Here is a 21,173-nt window from a genome sequence, read left to right on the forward strand (position 1 = left end):
AAGCTCCATCTTTCCATGGCCCAGACTTCTAAAACTTCAGACTTTGAGCTCTGCTACTTCTAAAACTCATGATAATCAGCCCTTTTCATTTTCTCTGTTAATGGCTTTGGGGAAGTGTTTTTCTTGTGCAATGCCCAGTTCTCTGTTCTCCCTCTCTCTCTCCCCCTTCCTTTTTCTCCTCTCTCCCTGATGATGGCTCCCATCTGTCCGCATTACTGGTAATTCTTTTCTCCCCCAAATCACATTTCTGCACCTCCTGTCTTCCACAATGTGGCCTCTTTTCTCCCTCTAGTTGTGCAATTTGTTCTCAGTTCTCAGATGGATTTCCTGGGTATTCAGAATGATTCAATGTTTATCTGGCTGTGTCTAAGGGACAAGGCAAGCATAGGACCCTCCCACCAGTCTGCCATCTTAACTCATGTCTTAAATAAGAGTTCTCAAAAGAAGTTCACAGGATTTAATGGAAACTTCATGTATTGAATGAATCTGAATTTGTCACAGCACTTTCCTGTGATATAAATGACAAAGGGCTTTCTTTAGAACCTGTGCTCTTAGATTGGAGCCACTTCAAGATTCTCCAAGGCTCAGGGTCCTGGTGAGAGGCATAGTCCAACCATGATGCCATTGGGTCTTTCTTTCTTTCTTTCTTTCTTTCTTTCTTTCTTTCTTTCTTTCTTTCTTTCTTTCTTTTTAAGATTTTATTTATTTATTTGACAGAGAGAGATATAGCTGGAGAGAGAGGGAACACAAGCAGGGGGAGTGGGAGAGGAAGAAGCAGACTCCCAGTGGAGGAGCCTGATGCGGGGCTCGATCCCATAATGCCAGGATCACGCCCTCATCCGAAGACAGGCACTTAACGACTGAGCCACCCAGGCGCCCCCCAGCAGGTATTTCTATGTGAGTTTAGATACTTTATTTTTTTAGCTTGAGACTTATTTAGAGCATTTTGCAAAAACAGAGTTTCTTCCTAATGTGACAATGAAGGTTTTTGTCTCTGTTCCATGATGCTCAGTGATTTTACCTGCTGGCCTACCCAAGAACAATATCTGGTGTTTGATGGTAGAAGCGGAGCATTTTGTTTTTAGTGTGACAACACTCATCTAACATTTCTCCTGTTATTGCAGTTGCATGACAAAAGTATCTTAAACATTTGGGAAATCCACAGTTAAACTTTCTTTAAATAGTCAAGAGTAAATTGCTTCTTTTATTTTTCCTCATTTATGAGTTAGAAGAAGATTGTTGGGGAAGATTTCAGTACCATCTGTTGCTTCTTAATGCATTAATAATATTCAAATATCTGTCAATTCAAATATTTATATAGGCATTCTATAGATTTTTAAAAACTTGTGATGAACAATCAAGAAATATTTATGCTAACAATTTGTAGTTAAATGCAAGGAAGAAAAATAAAGTATTCACACTATTTAAATTTAATTTGAGGTGTCTCACCTAATTATTCATGTAACCAGACTCAACTTTCAGTTGGAGTTTGTAGTTTCAACTCCAGACTATAATTCGATTTTATCTTACTTTCATTTGACTAAAACACTACATTGTAAAAACAACAACAACAACAACAACAACAACAAACCCAAGCTCATGTTACTATAATTGAAATACAACTTCATAAGTGAAAGACAGAAAATTATACCAGAGTAGTAGGAGAAAGTTCCATGGATTAACTGTATTTGAGCAATATTCTTTTTCCTGGTCTCTCCACGTCCAGTCTTGGTCCTTCCACTTAGCTTTCATCACTGAAGGTAGAATAATTATGATACCACTCCACTTAGATGATAGTAAGACTTCTTGTTCTCTAACAATGAAAATCTTTAATATTACAGAAAAGACTCATGATCTGAACCCAAAATTAGCTCACTGGTCTTATTTCACATCATCCTCCTTTGTATTTCCTGTGTTCTAGGCACATTGGGTTTATTTCATTTTCTCAAAACATCATTCTCATTTGGGTGGACCTAAATTAATTGAGACAATGTTATCAATTTAATCACTTAAAACAGTGCATAGTATATAGCAATATTTTAATAAATGTACTATCATTTACATATTTTCTTCATGAACGTGGAAGGAGCAAGAATAACTTAAAGACTAAAGTCAGGTTCCATTTTCTCCAGAAATAATCTCATCACTTTTAGCTTCTATGGGAGTTAATTATTTTGGAGTTGGTAGAAAGTTTGGAAAAGTTAATGACTTCAAGTTGGGATATCCTGAGGGTCTGCTGTTTTAAGACATATAAATAAAAATGTTATTTAGGCAGATGCAAAACTTTACCAAATACATAGAGATGTCACTGTTAATAATTCTGTAGAATAATAAATAAAAAAATACTTAAAAAAGGTTAAATTATATACCTAAGATCAAACTATTAGTGACAAAGAAGTCTGTAATCCTATTTTGGCATCCTGCTCAGGGCTATTTCTGCTATACCAGGTATCTCCCAACAGTTAAAACATGAATGGAAGCCAGCTGGGCAGTAGACAGGCAAGTGGCCACAGGTGAACCCATATTGGGAAGAAACTCAAAACCACAGAAAAGGCCTAGTCTGAGAAAGAACAGGACAACTAGGAAAAGTACAGTGTTTCAACATCCAGAAAAGAAATTCTAAAAATGTGTACATGAAGATTTCAAAAAGCAACTATGATCAATCCAGGTGGAAAACATCTGGTGCCTGGTAACTTCCTGCTGAGAGCTAGTGAGGCCCTTTCTCATACAAGCAGTCCTCCTAGCATTTGCACATGGGTTGTGAATGAAGTCCTGCGGGACTTTATCACATTTGCCTGCTGAATCAGGTTGACTACACATGTATTACCAAAGTCCTGGATATTATCTTCATGCACTCTTATAGTATGTATTAGGATCTAAAGAAACTAAAGAGGTTGTGCTTACTATTTTCACCTTTGCTTTGAAATAATAATTCAGACTTTGGTAGAGAAAGGAAGAAATAAGGAATAAATGTCTGATTATATTAACTGGTTCAATAATAAAACTTGTATTCTTGGTTAATTTCTAAAGATAAGAGTATAATGGATCATTGAGTAGGAATTAAGTGCATCTCACCCTGGGAGGAGGATGTCTGTTCTGAATACAGTTTACGTGACCATGAAGGGATTTAAAGATTTTATTTTTTATTATTTATTTGACAGAGATAGAGACAGCCAGTGAGAGAGGGAACACAAGCAGAGGGAGTGGGAGAGGAAGAAGCAGGCTCACTGCAGAGGAGCCTGATGTGGGGCTCGATCCCAGGACTCTGGGATCACGCCCTGAGCCGAAGGCAGACGCTTAACCGCTGTGCCACCCAGGCGCCCCCCATGAAGGGATTTAAACTGTGTGAATAGAAGGCATATAAAAATAAATACTATACATAAGAAATTATGTCATAAAACAAAAATAAATAAAATATTGAGAGAGTTATCCTATAATTTTTAGCTACTTAATTATAGGTTAAAACATCTCTAATGATAAACAAACTTCTAGAACATCCCAATTTCAGAATTAATGATTAAAATAATATTAGTAATCAAAAAAATTAAAAAGCATAGAAGTATGTAATTCCTTTTAGATAAAAATTCTCAGCAAAAATTTATGGAGTTTTTAGTCATACTTGATAACTATCCCATTATATAGACATTTAACAATTCAAAATATGTTTCTCCAAATATCCAAAGATGTATAGGCAGAAATTCTCCCTAGTTATTACTAATAAATATAAGAATAGCCTCAGTGAGCCTGAGATCCCCTTACTGAAATTATGTGCCCTGGCTTCAGATTGGGTTTCTCGGGAAAGAAAACAGAGATGAAATTTGCATGTGATATATTTTCCCTCATTCAGTATTCCATTACTTTTTTTTTTTTTTTTTTGCAATTAATGTATACACTTAACATGCAGGCACATTATGGAAAGGTTAGCTTTATTGATGAAGTGTGATCACTTATAGTTAAATATTTCCCTCAGTTTGAGAGTGGCATCTGTTCTGTTACTAGAGTTAAAAATGAAAACTGAAGAACAAGTGAGAATCTGACTAGACACCAATGTGTAAAGCTTGGTAGCCACCTAGAACGAGTAGCATAAGCTAAATTATTTAATTTGTCAATAGAACAGACTCTTCAATATGAACCTAGGATAGCAAATTTTATACAAGTGTTCTAGACTATGTAAAATCTAACGATAAGTAGCAATACAGCAAAGTGATACAACATTTATGAGTAAACGGAGCACAAATCTTTTAAGTGCTGATTCTCTTTGTTTGTTTTATGCTAATGGACCACTGGCAGTGAAATGTCAAATGATGGAGAAATATTGTTTATAACTTTTTGTCCTTGCTTGTTCTCATCACCAACAGTTCTCAGTTAATCCAACTGTGAGGCTAGTAACTAAAAATCCACAACCTTCTTCACACAGAGGTGAAGGCTTTATTTCACCTTAATGTGTTGTTTTCCTAAGTATTATAGGAAAGAAGGTGTGTTGTTAAAAGCAAAGAGAAATTACACACTCATTTCAGTTTATGCCATGAAAATGAGTATAAGGTCTTTAAAAATATTTTTTCCTGATAGGCTTCCTATTTTAGAGGGCTTTTCTGCCCCTGAAATCACTTACAGAAGAAAACAATCTCCTGTCTGTTTCAACACAGAAAATTCTCCTAGAGCGGTCCTGCTTTTTACTGTGCAATGCCCTACCTTTCAAGATTTTTAAATAGAGTTTTTAAGAACGTTCATCTATTGTTTATAATTTTATTATGTAACAGTATTGCTATGAGTTTTCACTTGTATTTTGCAACAGTTTTGTTCTGGGAGAAAGAAGGAGAGTGAGATTATTGTCCAACATGATGAGTATAGTAATTCGTTTTTTTTCCCCCCGTGTGGCCATCCCTTCCCTTTTGTCTCCCAGCCAATAGCAAAGGCATTTTCTCAATAATGGACTGGACTGGACTGCTGTGGGAGCCGGGAATAATGAGAGAAATACCGAAGCTAGACATGATACATTTTGAATTTTATGAAAATGTGAAGATCAAATATTGGTGTACTAATTCTCATTTCCTAAGTCATCTATTTTCATCTATTTGTATCTACCTCTCATTGAGCACATGTTACCCTATAATTTGCAAAGATATCTTCTGTCAACAGAAAATTAGCCTAAGTTGGAGAAAAATAAAGCATAGTGGTGTAATAATTACTTTACTTTATCTAATTGCATAACTCTTCAAATATAGTGGGATTTTTGCTTATCTTTACATAATATGTATAACTTCTACATCTGTCATCTTGCATTCCAATAAAAGATTTAGAATAGAACTGATTCCTAATACTGATAATTATAAAAAGAAATGACTATTATTATTCTTTTTGAAGTGGGCAAAATATATATCATACACAGGAAGAAATTAAATGCATAATTAATGTACAGTTTTAGTAAGTATAAATAGTTCATTTGACCTTGTTACTCTTTTGCATTGCTTTAATCCTCAGTGATTGAAGTACATTTGGTTATTTCTTTGTTTTGTCTTTAAGGGAAAGGATTATTTAATAACTACTTTTTCCTCAGATTTTTTTGTCAGTTGATAAGGATAAGACTTCAGCAGATGAAGTCACATTAGTCAGTAACCACGCAAGACCATTGCTGAAGACATATTGATTTTAATTAAGCAAAAGCTCATTTCTAGACATTTTGAACTACCAAGTTTTCTAGGTAGTGAGAATTATCCATTTACAGCTAAGAATATTTACAAATTGAAGAATGTGTTTTGTAAATACTGTATTGTTTTCATATTATGAATGTTACGCATATTCGTTATAGAAACCTTAGAAAACACAGGAAATTTTAAAAAGACATTTTTAAAAACTCATAGCCCTCAGCCAATAATTCATGGGAGCTAATAATAGATTCTGGTATATTCCTTACAATTCTTTGTGTAGTGTATGTGTATTTGTATGTTCTCATGTGTAACAATAAATATATAATGTATAATATGGATATATAATGCATTAAACAGTGCTGCACCCTTTCCACTTGATATTATATTTTAAATATTTTCTGTATTTTGAAAAGTTTTTGACAACATAATTTTACATTTATGACCTATAGTTGAATAAAATATTTTTTGTTGTTAGATATTTAGGGTTCTTGAAAATTTGACGTTAATAGAGATGAAACAGGTATTTATTCTGAAATACTTAAGGAAATATACAGGATTTTTTTTCTTGAATTCAGGTTCACTTATTTCTTGACTCAATTCAATTAAAACTGCGCATGGAGATAGCCTGTTACATGGAGTAAATAGCTCCTTCCCCTTAAGTCAAGGAGGGCTAGGCTGAACTGGTTAGTGTGTCTTTAGCATGGGACATGAATGGTTGACATGTGGCATCAGGGACTTTCTCATCTCTTCCTATCTGCCGTTCATTTTCTTGAATTCAGTTATATTAAACCTGCTAGGAAGATCTCTTGAGGTTACAAACAGAGCATTACAGAGTAGTAAGAAGTCCAGTAATTTTAAAGGTACATATAATATTGCAGTGTCAGAGGTTGTTTGCTTCGTATCATAGAATGTAGTGTTTTCTCCTTTTATTCTTCATGACTGACTCCACTTTCCTTCTGTCAGTGATGAGTGCTCCTTTCTTTTGCTCCTTGCCCTGCCATCCTTCATAACGTTGGCTCTGTCGCTTATTATCTTACCCCAAACCTGCTATTTCTCCTCTATTCCTTATCTTGATTGGTGGTTCAGATGTCTTCCTCCTGTGAAGCTGCTCCCAGCACACAGTAAATCACTTCCTCTTCCACATGCCTATGGTACTTCTGTTACCACAGTGTGTGGAAAACAATAAGGTGTAGGTCTGTACTGAAATTTAAAGTTATTGAAAAATAAGCACAAATTAATGAGTTTTTCATGAAGCTCTATGAAATGATAAAATAATTTACTTAAAGATTATGTTTTCCTAATATTATTGATGTTATGCTATTTACTTTATACTGTGATAACGTTAGAAGGCAAGTTGACAACATTGCTTTTTATTAAATTTTGTCTTTTTAATTAAAATTATATTGATGCATAAAATTTAAAGTCTAGAAATTGCAGTAACATAGCACTTATCATAGCGAATTATGCTTATTTAAATATGTGTATCTATATTTTTTATTCCTATTACCTATAGCTCCGTAAAAAGAATTCAGTTAGTAGTTATTATATTTTATTAGCTTTATTTTGATGTACATATGAATTTATTACTTTTTGTGTAAGAAATGAAACAATGTAGCAAACTTGTTGAGAGGCAAGATGCTACTTTATAAGTCAATGATTTACGTGAAGATAAAGACACAAATTGAAATTGGAGTATTTTCTACCTCTTAGTGCAAATTAATGTATTGTTTGTTGTTAATGCTATAATTTTATCTTTAGTATTAGCAGCAAATACTTTTTTGCCTTTTATAATTTTCAAATATTATACCCTCTCTAGACTTTTCTCTTCATTTCTAAATATATCAAGTTTGATTCTATAGCTCTAGGGAATTTCATTCAATAAAATATCATTTTGCTGAGTTCAACAAACCATCAAATAACCTGATACTAAATAAAGTAATAGCTTAAAACTCATTTATCAAGAACAACAGTCACATGTTTGGGGTGATTTATTTTACCTACAAGTGTTCTAAATTAACTGTAACTCACTCAGTGTGTGATCTTAGAGTTCCTTATTTTGAGTGTCAAAATACTTTGTTTTTATGTGATGTTCATATATGATCATACAGACAACTGAGGAGCTTGGAAGAATTTTCTGTTTTAGAGTAATGACAAAATTTACAATGATGATGATGATCGTGATAAAAAGTCATCAGTAATTTGACTAAACATTTATTATGGACCAGGCACAATATTTAGTGCTTCATTCATTCATTCATTCAACAAATGTTTACGGGGTGTCTAGTATGCGCCAAGAAACTGAGATTACAGTAGTTAGAAAAAATGGATGAAGTTACTGGCCTTGTGAAGCTTGCATTCCAGTGGGGAAAGGCAGACAACAAAGAAATTAAAACTGAATATATAGAAGTGCAGGCAGTAATAAGAGCTACGAAAGAAATAGAAGAGAATAAGGGCTAAGGTATTGATGGGTGGGTGGGTTAGGGATGGTCTACTGTTTTACCCTAGGAAAGGTCTCATTAATAATGTGACATATTTGTAGAGACTTGTAGGATGGGAGGGAGTGGGCCATGTAGCTATCTGGGTATAAAGTGTTCCAAGAGAAGAAGAAAAAAATACAAAACCCTTGAAAAGACAGCAATCTTTAATTTATAAATCTTATTCCTGATGCTGAATGATAGGGTAATACACTCAGCAGGGATTCTGTTTCAGGGTCTAATTCCAGGGCTGAAATATGTTATATGTTTCTACATATTCTATTATTGAATCCATGTGTTCAGTATCTTTATTTATGTTTTCAGTGTTACCCTCCTGTGTAGCTGCTTTCAGCACAGGATGAGTCCTCCCTCCTCTATGCCTCTGAAGCAGATACAGTAATATTTTTCAAGACATTGGTCCACTAGAGAGTATTGATCAATGACAGAGTTTATATTGAGGGAAAATGGCAAAAGCAATAGCAATTTAGAATCCCAAACTGACACCTAATTTTGAAATTAAAAATTTCAAATATGAAATCCAGATGGGTCCAAGTCTTTAGGCATAATCAGGCATTTAATCTAAAGTATGTCACTCTTTTAGTGATTACCTTTCTCTATCCCCACTAAAATAAAAATTAAATATTTATCTATTTGTAAGCATATTTGAAACTGAAAGTGATTCATATTTTAACATGGTTGGTATTTTATGAACTATTACAAGGATTAGGCTACCTTTTTGGAAAGAGAATTGGTCATTGTTAAACTGAAAAAACAACTAAGATTTTTTAGATTTTCCTGGGATTTCCTGGGATTTCGAAGAGTTGTAATAGAGTTCTAACAATGCAAGGTTACATTTAGAAAACGTGCGTTAACTATTATTATTTTATTTTTGCACTGAACATCCAAGTTCTAATCTGAAGATATGATCTATTTATTTTCCATGTAACTGTTCTGGACCTATGTACTGTAAGGGGAAAGGCATATGGTAAAACACAATATCCCAGTAGCTGGGGAGTTTAATATTGTTATACTGGATAGGTCACTATGCTGTCCAAGGGGAGAATTATTTTACTTCCTAGTCCTACTAAGGAGCAAATATTCCTACCAAAGATATCTTTTATTTTCCTCTGATTCATAGAACAAGGATTTCTCAGAAAGCTTTGCTTAGAAACACAGAACTGAAGCATCACTCATTCATGACAAATAAGAATGATAATAATAATAATCAGATCATATAGAAAATTATTTAATCAGATATCTGTTCATAAAACCTCAGGAAAGACTTCTGTTTAGCAGTCATGATGGAGTAACAGGGATCAAATTTATTCTGTTACCTTAACCAACTAAAAATTTGGATAAAATATGTAAAACAGTAGATTTCGAACATTAAACAAACAAACTATACAGCATAGTGGTCTCTGAGGAGAAATAAATGAGAGGGGCCTTACAAATGCCCCAGCTTTCTGTCTGCAGTTTTAGGCTGAAGGGCAGAGAGAAGGAACCCAGACAGAGCTCAGGGGGAGTCCTGAATTAAGGAGATGGAATATTTGGGGAGGCTAAGGTGGCTGGGATTGAGAAGGCATTGCACCTGAGAGGGGAGAACTGTAGGAGAGGGCTCAGCAGTCTACAGAAGGTTCCCCACCAGTCTCCAGCCCAGTACTAATCAGAGCATTTCTGTGAGGAAACTACTGAAAATGAGGAAAAAGAATAGGAGGAGTGATTCTCAGAGCTTTCTCAAAAGCCAGCTTCTCATGCCTGGGTAACAAGCAGAAGGATATGGCCTGTGTAGGAGAACTAAGTTAGACCTACATTAAAGGCTGCTAGGGTCCTGGCTGACAAATTTAAAAGCAAATCAAAAGATCGTCATATTATTTCCAAGTAACTTAATTGCAAACCATAATAAATTTCAAAATATTTAAAGGATTTATTTCTTTAAAATATCTGATGCTTCACATTTCAATAAAAATCTACCAGGCAGACAAGGAAGCAGGAAACCAGGATCCATACATAATAGGGAGAAAAGTCAATCAATGTAAACATATCCAGAAATGAAACAAATAATGTAATAGTAGAAAAGAACATTAAAAGAGCCATTATATTCTTCAAGTAATCAAGAAGATGGAAGGAAAATATGAGTATGCTGAGAATATGAAACATAAAATAGACCTAATTTGAACTTCTAGAGATGAAAAATACATTGGATAGGCGTAATAGCAGATAAAGCACTACAGAAGAAAAGATTATAGAACTTGAAGATAAAACTTCAGTAGTAAGGACTTTACCTGAAGTGCAAAAGCAGAGTTCCAGTTTAGTACTAAGTATTAATAAATATTAGAATTAATAAGAGATGGACGTTTCTGATGAGCCTGAGTGGGGCAACCCAATGTAGTCCAAAAGAGACTGACTGTAGTCTGGACTGGAGCAATAGCAATTTCTTAGTTGAATTCCTTAAGGCTCTGTCATGACTATGTTAATAAGAATTTGCATCAGAACATTCTCTATACGCTATGACATACACATGATTAGCATCTAAATCTCATTATGGAATGTATGCTTAGATGTTCTAAACAAATCCTGGAAAGTAACTTCTACGGTGAAAGTCCCAAAATGGTGATCCATAGACAGAGGGCAAACTGACACATGGATATCCTGTCTTTTGCTGGTACAATTAAAGTTTAATTTGAATGCCTTCAGGTAGTGCATGTCTTCTTCATATTGCCATAGATTCCATAATACCCAGCCTCTAAAATAATTTGAATTGTGACTTCCTTTTGTGAGGGTGTTTTACAAGGTTTCCTGAACTGCCTGAACTCCACAAGTCTACAAGAGACAAACGCGAAGACAGGCAACCATTGCCTTGTATGTAAATTTGTCTTAATAAGACTAATTTGTATTGGGCACACTACACATTACCTGTAAAGTACTAGAAATACTAAAAAAAAAAAAAAATTGTATAGCTGTTCACAGGCAAAGCACTTAGGTCAAGCATATCTAAATATATATCTTGGTTTCTCCTTCGAAAATATTTGCAGAGGGGCACCTGGTGGCTCAGTGAGTTATGCATCTGCCTTTGGCTCAGGTCATGATCTCAGGGTCCTGGGATGGAGCCCCACATCCACATATGGCTCTCTGCTCAGCGAGGAGTCTCCTTTTCCCTCTCGCTCTCCCTCTCTGCTCTCTCTCTTTCTCAAATAGATTAATGAAAAAAAAAAAAAAAGAAAAAATATTTCCAGAAATGATATGAACCTAATGATAACAAAAAAAGATAAGTAACAGCACAGTGTCTTCCCTAATGTGCTGAGGTATTAAGGAAGCTAAACCTAGAAAATAAAGTTCAAACTTCTTAAAACAACTGGGTAAATTCCTTCATTTTTAGTCACAGCAGGTCCAGTGTTTGACCTGTCAGCTAATAAAGACTGGAGACCTCACTTTCTTCTCGACAAGCCCTGTTGAGCTCTTTGCTTGCAGTTCAAGCTGAAGAGCATTCCTACTAAGATTCTTTTTTCTATCTCATTTTCTTGCAAATGAAGTCTCCTCCTTACTTTGTCCTTGGTTGTGGAAAATAAGATCACTAACCTCTTGCTGATCACAACTGTTGCTGAATGCAGCAAAGATGTAATTGTTCAGATAATCTTCCAGCCTTCACGCATCAAATGTCCTTTATACTTTGAATTTGAGCGACCTTTGGATTATTCTCTCATACATGAGGTTACTTCATTTCATTACTGAGTTTCATAATTTTCATAATGGACTAAAAAAATTTAAGGGTAAGGGATTTGAGCCCGCTATGGATTGTGATTTCTACATGGTCATTTGGACACTTAGAATTGTGCTTGATAATATTTCATGGCAATTCTGCAAATTTAAAAAATAAATATTCCTAGCATTTGGAGTTTTATGCCATTTCCTGGTAAAATTATTGTTCTGTAAATGAGCAGAGCCAGAAACAAGTCTCTCATCAACCTGATAATACTGTCCACTTGAGAAAGTGATTATGTTCATTTATAGGTGATTTCTTTTGCTCAATTTTAATTCGAATTCTACTTTCCTCTGGGTCATTTCTATGTCAGGCCACAGAAAATCTCTCAAGACTACCTATGAAGTTGAGAGGCCCCTATTTATTTTTCTGTTACAAGTGTTTACTTTTTCCACAGCACATCTTTTCTCCTAAAGAAAATTTTACATCTATTTAAATGTCTTGTCACCTTCCCTTGCCAGGCTTACTGACTTTTAAACCTAAGCATTTGGAGCATACAAATTCAATGATGTGTGCTAAGTTTTCCATCTATTTTAGACAAATTACACCTACCACTTCACCTTTACCTAGCTGCTCCGTATTATCTTCGAAAGAACCCAAGCAAATCTGGCAGGTGTTATATATCTTGGCTGAATCTATGCTGCTTTCCAGCATTGTGAGATGAGTCTATACTAGGGTTGGAAAAAAATGGAAGAAACCACATGGAAGAAAGTGTATGTAGCTTTATCACTATATTTTATATTTTAGTTTTATGGTAGGTAATTTATGAATCTAGTAACTGCTGAGTACACAAATGGATGATTTGAAGAAAAAAATCTAATAATTAATGAACACCTACTTTGTGTCTAGTATTATAACTAGATATATTTACAGTTTTTTTATTTTTTTAAAAAAATTTAATTCTACTGTAGGTAACATACAGTGTTGTATTAGTTTCAGGGATACAAGATAGTGATTTGACAATTCTATACATTACTCGGTGCTCATCATGGTAAGTGTGCACTTTAATCCCCATCACGGTTTCTTTCTCAGATTATTTTGTCATTTTAACAATGGACAAAAGTTCCATTTTCTTGCCTTTTAGGGTTTTAAATAGTTTCTTCATTATAAAAAATTATAGAAAAGTGATGCTTTTAGGACATATTTACCTTAAAGGATTGTTGTGAGACTGAAATAAGATAATCATACATATAAAATGCCTGATTCATAAACTACGCTTTATCAATGCCTTCTTACATCTCTCCTGAAGAAAAGTGAACTGGAAAATTCAACAGTGTGAAAAATTCACTGCTCACTTCACCTTCTTCTCCAACTATCAGTCCCCAAGCTCCATGCAGTCGCCCAGCCACTAGGTCCATCTTTTCAGCAGCATGACCAGGATCTATGCAGGCAGTGGAAGTCAGGCTTATGGATCTTGATGTCCCTTTCCACCAGCTTACAGGGCAGCTGGAAGTCCTGGTTCATGGCCATCGGGATGGTCAGGGGCCTGGTGGGGATAAGATGCATCCCGGCTGAGAAGGGGTTCCCCTTCTGAATGACTGTCTGCCCTCCTCTGTAGACAGGGTGAGGAGCCAGAAGGCTCATAACCAGAGACTGGAGATCTAAATCTGGGAACACCTGGAAAAGAAAGGAATGTGGATCAGGGATTGGGGATATTACTTCAAGACCATCAAGGAGCTGAGGACTCAAATCTTTACAAATTCTGTGGACAATGCCTACATAATTCTGCAGACTGCCAATGCCCTTTGTCCTGCTGATGACTTCAGAGTCAAATATAAGACAGAGCTTGTCATGCACCAGTCTGTGAAGAGTGATATCCATGGACCTCACAAGGTTTTTGATGATACCAATTATCACTTGGCAGCAGCTGGACATGGAGATTGAGACTTCCAAGGAAGAGCTGCTTTTCATAAAGAAACACAAGGAGAAACTAAAAGGTCTATAAAAACAGATTATCAACTTGGGGTTGACCATGGAGTTGGATGCCCCAGATCTTAGGATCTCAGAAAGATTATGGCAGACAGGCAGGCCCAGTACCATAAGCTGGCTTAGAAGAACCCAGAAGAGCTGGACAAGTACTGATCTAAGAAGACTGAGGAGAACACAACAGTGGTCACTGTGTAGGCCACTGAAATAGGAGCAGCTGAAATGATGCTCAGGGAGCTGAAATGTACGGCCCAGTCCTTGGAGACCCACCGGACTAGATGAGAAATCTGAATGCAAAGTTGGAGAACAACCTGAGGGAAGCGGATGCTATGCTATGCAGAGAGAGCAGGTCAAGGGGATGCTGCTGCACCTGGAGTTGGAGCTGTCCTAGATTTGCACAGAATGGCAGCACCAGACCCAGGTGTAGGAGGCCCTGATGAACATCAGGGTCAAGCTGGAGGCTGAGATCACCACCTACCACTGCCTGCTGGTAAACAGAGAGGACTTCAATCTTGGTGACTCTCTGGACAAATGCAACTCCATGCAAACCATCCAAAAGACTACCACCTGCCGAATCGTGGAAGGCAAGGTGTCTGAGACCAATAACACAAAAATTTTGAGGCTTTGAAGGAGCAGAAACAGGGCACTCTTTGGGGACCAGGAGGCCAATAAAAAGTTAAGAAGTAAAAAAAAAAAAAAAAAAAAAAAAAGACATAAGGGAAAGTTGACTGTATTAAAGAGTGAAATTTTTCTTCAGATATAATATAACTGTAAACTTCAAACTAGTCATTGCTCTAATTGTCATGAATTCTAAAGTAATAAAAATCCTGAATAAATGAGATTTTTTACACTCTAATTGAAAGAGAATTATTTTAAGTGACCTAGTTTCTTCTTTATCAGACAATTTAAATCCTTTTTTATTCATAACATTTTATTGAAATACAAGCCATTATATTCTGTGTATGTGAAATATTGAAATCGTTTTCTGAAACTTCACATTTTACTTTTGCTAAACATACCTATAAAATAAAGGAAAATATGAAGATAATAAAACAATAGTTATGACCATACAAATAGGTTATTTGATGAAAGGGAAGCAATGACAGTAGTAAATTTTATTAGTAATCTAAGAAAGGGTGATTTCTTTTCAGTTTGGTTGCGTAGATATGTTCTCATGACATTAAAATTTCTATTCAGAGTTAATGTTAATCATTGGAGTTAACTTTAAAAATACTAAAACTCATTATTTTAAATGATGGACTTAATTCTATAACTGAAAAGGGAACAAATCATTTACTTGAGAGCTGTAATAATGTTTGAGAAACATCACACACAAAAAAGTTGTATTAAAGGATTGCATATCTTAAAATGTAAATAAGTGACTCTTGTTTTAGTGATAATGAATAAACTAGTATAATAATTATTTCCCCTTGAAGGGAATTAGGCAAAATTCAATCTCTTATCTAAATAAATTACACGATCTCCTAAATTTTGCCTTACAAATCTTCAAGTTCACTGTTCAAATACTTTATTATTTTCTTAGACTGTCAAAAGGAAAAAGTAGTATAAAATTAATTTATATGTGGAACATTCAATGAAGATTTATCTAATGGGTGTATTTATAGATTTCAGATCTTTGAAAATGTACTTATGTCTTTACGCAAGATAAACTTTGTATCATAAGAATCTTAATTATAATTTTGACATTTCAACTGAGAAATGGCTCTCCCACTGGCTCTCTATGAAATAAAATAACAATAAGATAAGTACTTTAAAAAATCTCTTCAATAGAGAATGGCTTTTAAAAATGTGATGACTTGGAAAAAGTGGACTACACATAGTATTTTTCTTTAAGAAAGACTTCTGGTTTAGTTTAGTCTTTTAGAAACTTAATTGCTAATGAGTGTGTGTTCATTCCATTTCTTTTCTTGAAATTGGCAATTATTTTTTTCTTTCTTGTCTTTCACATCAACTTAAAGGCTGTGCTTAAAAGGTTAGAGTCAAGGAGAGCCATAGCACTATGGGTGAAGGCCTAGAGAACTTCCTGTGGATAAATACTTACGTCACTATGATTTCACTTACATGGATCGAATTTAACCATAACCAGCCTACATTAAATCTATGATATTTCTCAAATATAAAAATCCACAAATCACATGAAAAGGGATAAAACGGTTAATTTTGTGTGCTTTGGAAGAGAGTCAATAGTGACTCCCAGGTGCCTTTCTGAGTGTGCAATTCTGGAAGAAGTTTGGAAAGTAAGAACATGTTAAATTGAATGTTAAATTTGAAGTGAAGTAATGGATACTTACATTCATAAGGTATGGTATAGATAATAGCCATTCAGCACCTTTTTTCACATTAAAGGTTTCTAAGGTGGTTTTAAAGGCTAATATGCTAATATTGAAGGTATTAAATCATTTATAGTTGGAAATAATTCTATTGCCCCTTTTTCTAAATATTCCAGCTGTCTTCTAATGCAATTAACCTTTTTCATTTTATTAATAACATTTAGATTGTAAAGGACTAAAATGGAAAGGAAAATATCAAAATAAAGGAGACCTTGCCAGTGCCTCTTCATATATAGTATACAAGGGATGGCAAATAGATTTTATCTCTCATGCCTATTCTGATAGACTGGTAATGGTTACCACAAGGGCTGTGTAAGAAGGAAGGTTAGGTTGAATACAATCTCAGAAGAGAGAATGATTAGTAAGATATATTTGCTTTGGGTTCTTGATATTTGCCATCTGTCAGTAGATCTTTGACTTTGCAAGAGATGTTCATAGGAACTCTATGAATTTCCATTTTGAATTGGAACATATGATTTTCCCTATCCCTACAAAAATAAATATGCATAGACAAAGAATAAGTAGTACTGAGAGATGAATATCAATCTATTTGTTTTGCTCATTTACCAGCTAAGAAACTCACTCTTGCACGTTCTAATGTAAATGATTCAAATTTGAGTCTCAGGAAAATTATAAATTAACGCATAGCCTTTCAGGTTGAAAGTGCAACCATTCAGTCTGTAGATGCAAATAGTCTATTTTTATAAATATTGCTCAAATGACTTCTCCAGTGCCATGGGTGAAGAAAATACTATTTTACTAATTTGTTCAGTTCAACATTATTTGCTTAAGGTCCAAATCATGCTGCTAATTGGGCCAAAATTTTTCAAATGAAGAAAGACAAAGCTCTTTTCCTCCTACCATAAGTTGGAAACACTGCTCAGTGCACCATCCTAAAAGCACACGATAGGGTGACAGGTGGATAAGGTATTAAGGATAAATGTAAGATGCAAAGCATCACAAGGAAACTCTGTAGCCTCATCCCTGAATTTGGAAGATAATAACACCATTAGGAGAATTGCCTACATTGTGTAAAAACCTATCTGACATCATTACCACCAGTGTCATCTACCCAAATAAGGTGCAGAACTCTGCACGGCCAACTAAAACAACCAGACCTCCACCTGGGAGCCGAGATCATGCAGATTCACAGTGACCCAGCCGCACTACACAGATCTGGGGGTGCTGGGCTCATAGTTACCATTAAGCAATATAGATGGGCCATCAAAAGAGCTGTGATGACTTGCTCCCCTGGGCCACGGTCTGCTTGTTTTGCGGCGTGTGGTAAACAATTCTCTCACTAGAACTGGCAGGACTCGGTGGTGAGATTCTTTTCCCTTTGAACTGATTTAGGAGGCTTTTGAAGGCATTAAGAAGACTGTGTGTGTACTCATATTATCATTTTGTGCGTGTCTGGCACAACTATATATTTTTGTCATGTTGGCTTAAAAATATCTAAAGATTTTATTTAAGTCCTTAATAAGAAGTTACTAGGTTTTATTTTAGAATTCTGGTGCGATTGGCACACATGAAAGCAGTGACCTATTTTTCATTGTTTTTAAATGACTTGGAGCTTTTGTTTACCTGGTGAATTTCCAATTCACTTTTACTTTATCAATCTGTGACTTTGCCAACTGGTGAGCTTTGATTTTAAGGCTTTGCTGAAGCTTTCTTGAGACAGGCTATTATGATAGCATCTCTGTAACTGCTGCAATATGACAAGCTTCCAAGGCAGTTGTAAAATAATTATAACTGCCACTAAAATGTCTTGGCTGGGATTGATATTAAAATGAACAAAGGGAACTCAAGAATCTAAATGTTCTCACTTGAGCCTGTGGTGCTATTTGGGTAAAGATTTTTTTCTACCCAGATCAATCAGTAGTAACCCCCTGATTTTTTTTTTTTTTTGGACTGATTAAAAGTATATGAGCCTTTTTGTGCCAAATGAAACTTCCAAACTCTATTTATAGATGTAAAACATAACCTGAAGATATAATATTTTTTAAAATGTTTTTTCATAATTAAAAGATGATAGATTTTGTGTTTGAATGAAATTCTTTGCTATCATAACCACTGACATCTTGGTATCATTATATTTGTTACCAGTACCAAGACACTCATGGGCACAATTTACCCAACTGGCCCTGCTGTAGCTTTTCAAGGTCACTTGTATAACTTAAAGATAGAGACAGGTCTAGTTGATAGAATATTAAGAGATTTTATTGACCACTTGTTTCCTTAGCAGTATCATAGAGGCAGGTCATACCCCCATCATGTGCCTTAACTGGAGGAGGAAACTAAAAAAAAATCATAGATAGGTACTTTACCTGTACATTATTTCCCCCCAGAAACTATTCTGTCCTCTTTATCCTTCATCAAAACAATTTATATCAACTAATAGTTAAATAGAACTATGAATAAAATAGGTAGATGGGTAAATTACTGATGGATGCCTCCTCTGAAATTTTATTGCCTTCAGTGACAGTTGGTGATCTTTGCTATCCCTAGTTAAGTTGTGCTTACTACCAACTCCAAATTCCTGTTTCATATTCTATATTCCTGTGTTCTGCCAATGCCTATATTATATGGTATTAGGGGAAACATCATTCTTTGCTTCAACCAGCTCCAGACAAAAATCTGCAGAGCTTCTCCTTGAGATGAAGAAACATATGGAATGTGAGTAAAGTTATTCTTCATCATAAACATTTTTAACTTGTGGAAAAGATAACTTAAAAAGGCCATATGCTTTAGGAAAGTAATTTTATTATGAAAGCTTCTGAGGAGGGCATACAAAGAGATAAAAAAATCTGGCGGTTTAAACTCATGAAGCTTAGCACCTTGTGCAGTCAACAGCACGTTCTCATATAGTATTCTCCTTTAAGTCCTCTTCAGTAGAAACCACAAAAGAGCAGAAACCAAGTGCTGGTCTCATTAGCCAGAGATTGTAGGTTCGTTCTTAGTTGTGCTAGGTTGTTTTAGTCATAATGTTGTTTTAAAGGGAATATGTTAAAGTGAAAACAACAGCGTTTTGGGGAGTCAGAGCTAAATTAAAATACTAGTCCTACAAATTAGTAGCTCTCTGATGTTGGACAGTTCATTTGAACTTTTAATTTTAGGTTTCCATATTGATAAAATAAAGATCATGATGCATACTCTTTAGGGCCTAGCCCAATGCCTGGCACATAGCCAGAACTCAGAAAATCATGGCTATTATTTTTAGTATTAGTATGAGACTCAGTATAAAGTCTATGGATCTAGGGATCTATTATCGAATTTACCTAATTTTATTCCATATCTTCATCCTGAGATAGCTGCCTACATATAGAAGACATATAGAATGACATTATCAATGTCATTAATAAAAGCACTTACCCCAAGTCAACAGTGATTTGGATAGTATTTATGTATCCAATTTTCAGATTGATAAATATGTAGATATTATTGGGCTAGAGGATAATGTGTTCACATCCTCTGTTTTACGAATTGAAGAAAAATCAATAGTCCAGATAATAAAATGACAGATGGGTGAAAAATTATACTGACATTCCAGTTTTCTTGATCATTAGAATAATAATTTTAATTAATTAGGTGGCAGATACCCAAACAATTAATTTTTTACCCCATCCTACCACCTACCTCTTACAGCAACCCTCAGTTTGTTTCCTATAGTTAAGAGTTTCTTATGGTTTGCCTCCTTCTCTGTTTCATCTGATATTAGTTTCAGGTATATGATATAGTGATCCAATAACTCCATACATCACCTGGTGCTCATCATGAGATGAGAAGTGCACTCCTTTATCCCCATCACCTATTCTCATCCCCATTTCACTCACCCCGCCCACCACTCCTCTGGTAACCATCAGTTTGTTCTTTAATTAAGAATTTGCTTCTTGGTTTGCCTCTCTTTTTTTCCCCCCCTTTGCTCATTTATTTTGTTTCTTAAATTCCACATGAGTGACATCATATGGGATTTGTCTTTCTCTGACTGACTTAAATTTTGCATGGCTTTATACTCTTTAGCTCCATCCATATCATTGCAAATGGCAAGATTTCATTGTTTGAGGCTGTATAATATTCCATAATATACATGTACGTTAGTGTGTGTATATATACACACATTCATACATACACCCCACATCTTCTTTATCCATTCATCTGTTGATGGACACTTGGACTCTTTCCATAATTTGGCTATTGTGGATAATGCTGCTATAAACATTGGAGTGCATGTATCCCTTTGATTAGTGTTTTGTTTTCTTTGGGTAAATGCCCAGTAATGGAATTGCTGCATCATAGGGTAGTTCCATTTTAACTTTTAAAGGAACCTCCATACTGTTTTCCCACAGTGGCTTCATCAGTTCTCATTTCCACCAACAGTGCATTAGGGTTCCTTTTTCTCCACATCCTTGTCAACACCTGTTGTTCTCATGTTGTTGATTTTAGCCATTCTGACAGATATGAGGTGATATCTCATTGTAGTTTTGATTTGCATTTCCCTCATGTTAATTGATGATGAGCATCTTTTCATGTGTTTTTTGGCCATGTGGATGTTTTCTTTGAAGAAATACTTGTTCATGTCTTCTGTCCATTTTTTAATCAGATGATTTGTTTATTGAGTGTTGAGTTTTATAAGTTTCTGTATTTTTTTGGATACTAACCCTTTATCAGATATATCATTTGCAAATAACTTCTCCCATTCCATAGGTTGCCTTTAAATTTTGTTGACTGTTTCCCTCACTGTGAGAAGCTTTTTATTTTAATGAAGTCCCAATAGTTTGTTTTTACTTTTGTTTCCCTTGCCTTAGGGGACCTATATAGAAAAAAAATTGCTATGGCCAATTTCAGAGAAGTTACTACGTGTGCTCTCTTTTAGGATTTTTATGATTTTAGGCCTCACATTTAGCTCTTCAATCAACTTTTAATTTATTTTTGTGTTTGTTTTAAGGAAGTGAACCAGTTTCATTCTTTTGCATCTAGCTGTCCAGTTTTCCCAATACCATTGTTGAAGAAACTGTCT

The 21,173-nt window shown here is 35.0% G+C and overlaps 1 protein-coding gene and 1 pseudogene across 2 annotated transcripts in view; both read left to right on the plus strand.

The window, feature by feature from the left end:
• The window catches only part of CCSER1 (coiled-coil serine rich protein 1), a 1,292,599-nt gene that overhangs the window by 1,164,094 nt on the left and 107,332 nt on the right, over positions 1–21,173 (plus strand). The gene's annotated exons all lie outside the window — the stretch shown is intronic.
• Positions 3,919–14,605, plus strand: LOC130543242 (keratin, type I cytoskeletal 18-like; annotated as a pseudogene).

This window comes from Ursus arctos, unplaced genomic scaffold (assembly GCF_023065955.2).
Source record: "Ursus arctos isolate Adak ecotype North America unplaced genomic scaffold, UrsArc2.0 scaffold_9, whole genome shotgun sequence".
Classification (NCBI taxonomy): domain Eukaryota; kingdom Metazoa; phylum Chordata; class Mammalia; order Carnivora; family Ursidae; genus Ursus; species Ursus arctos.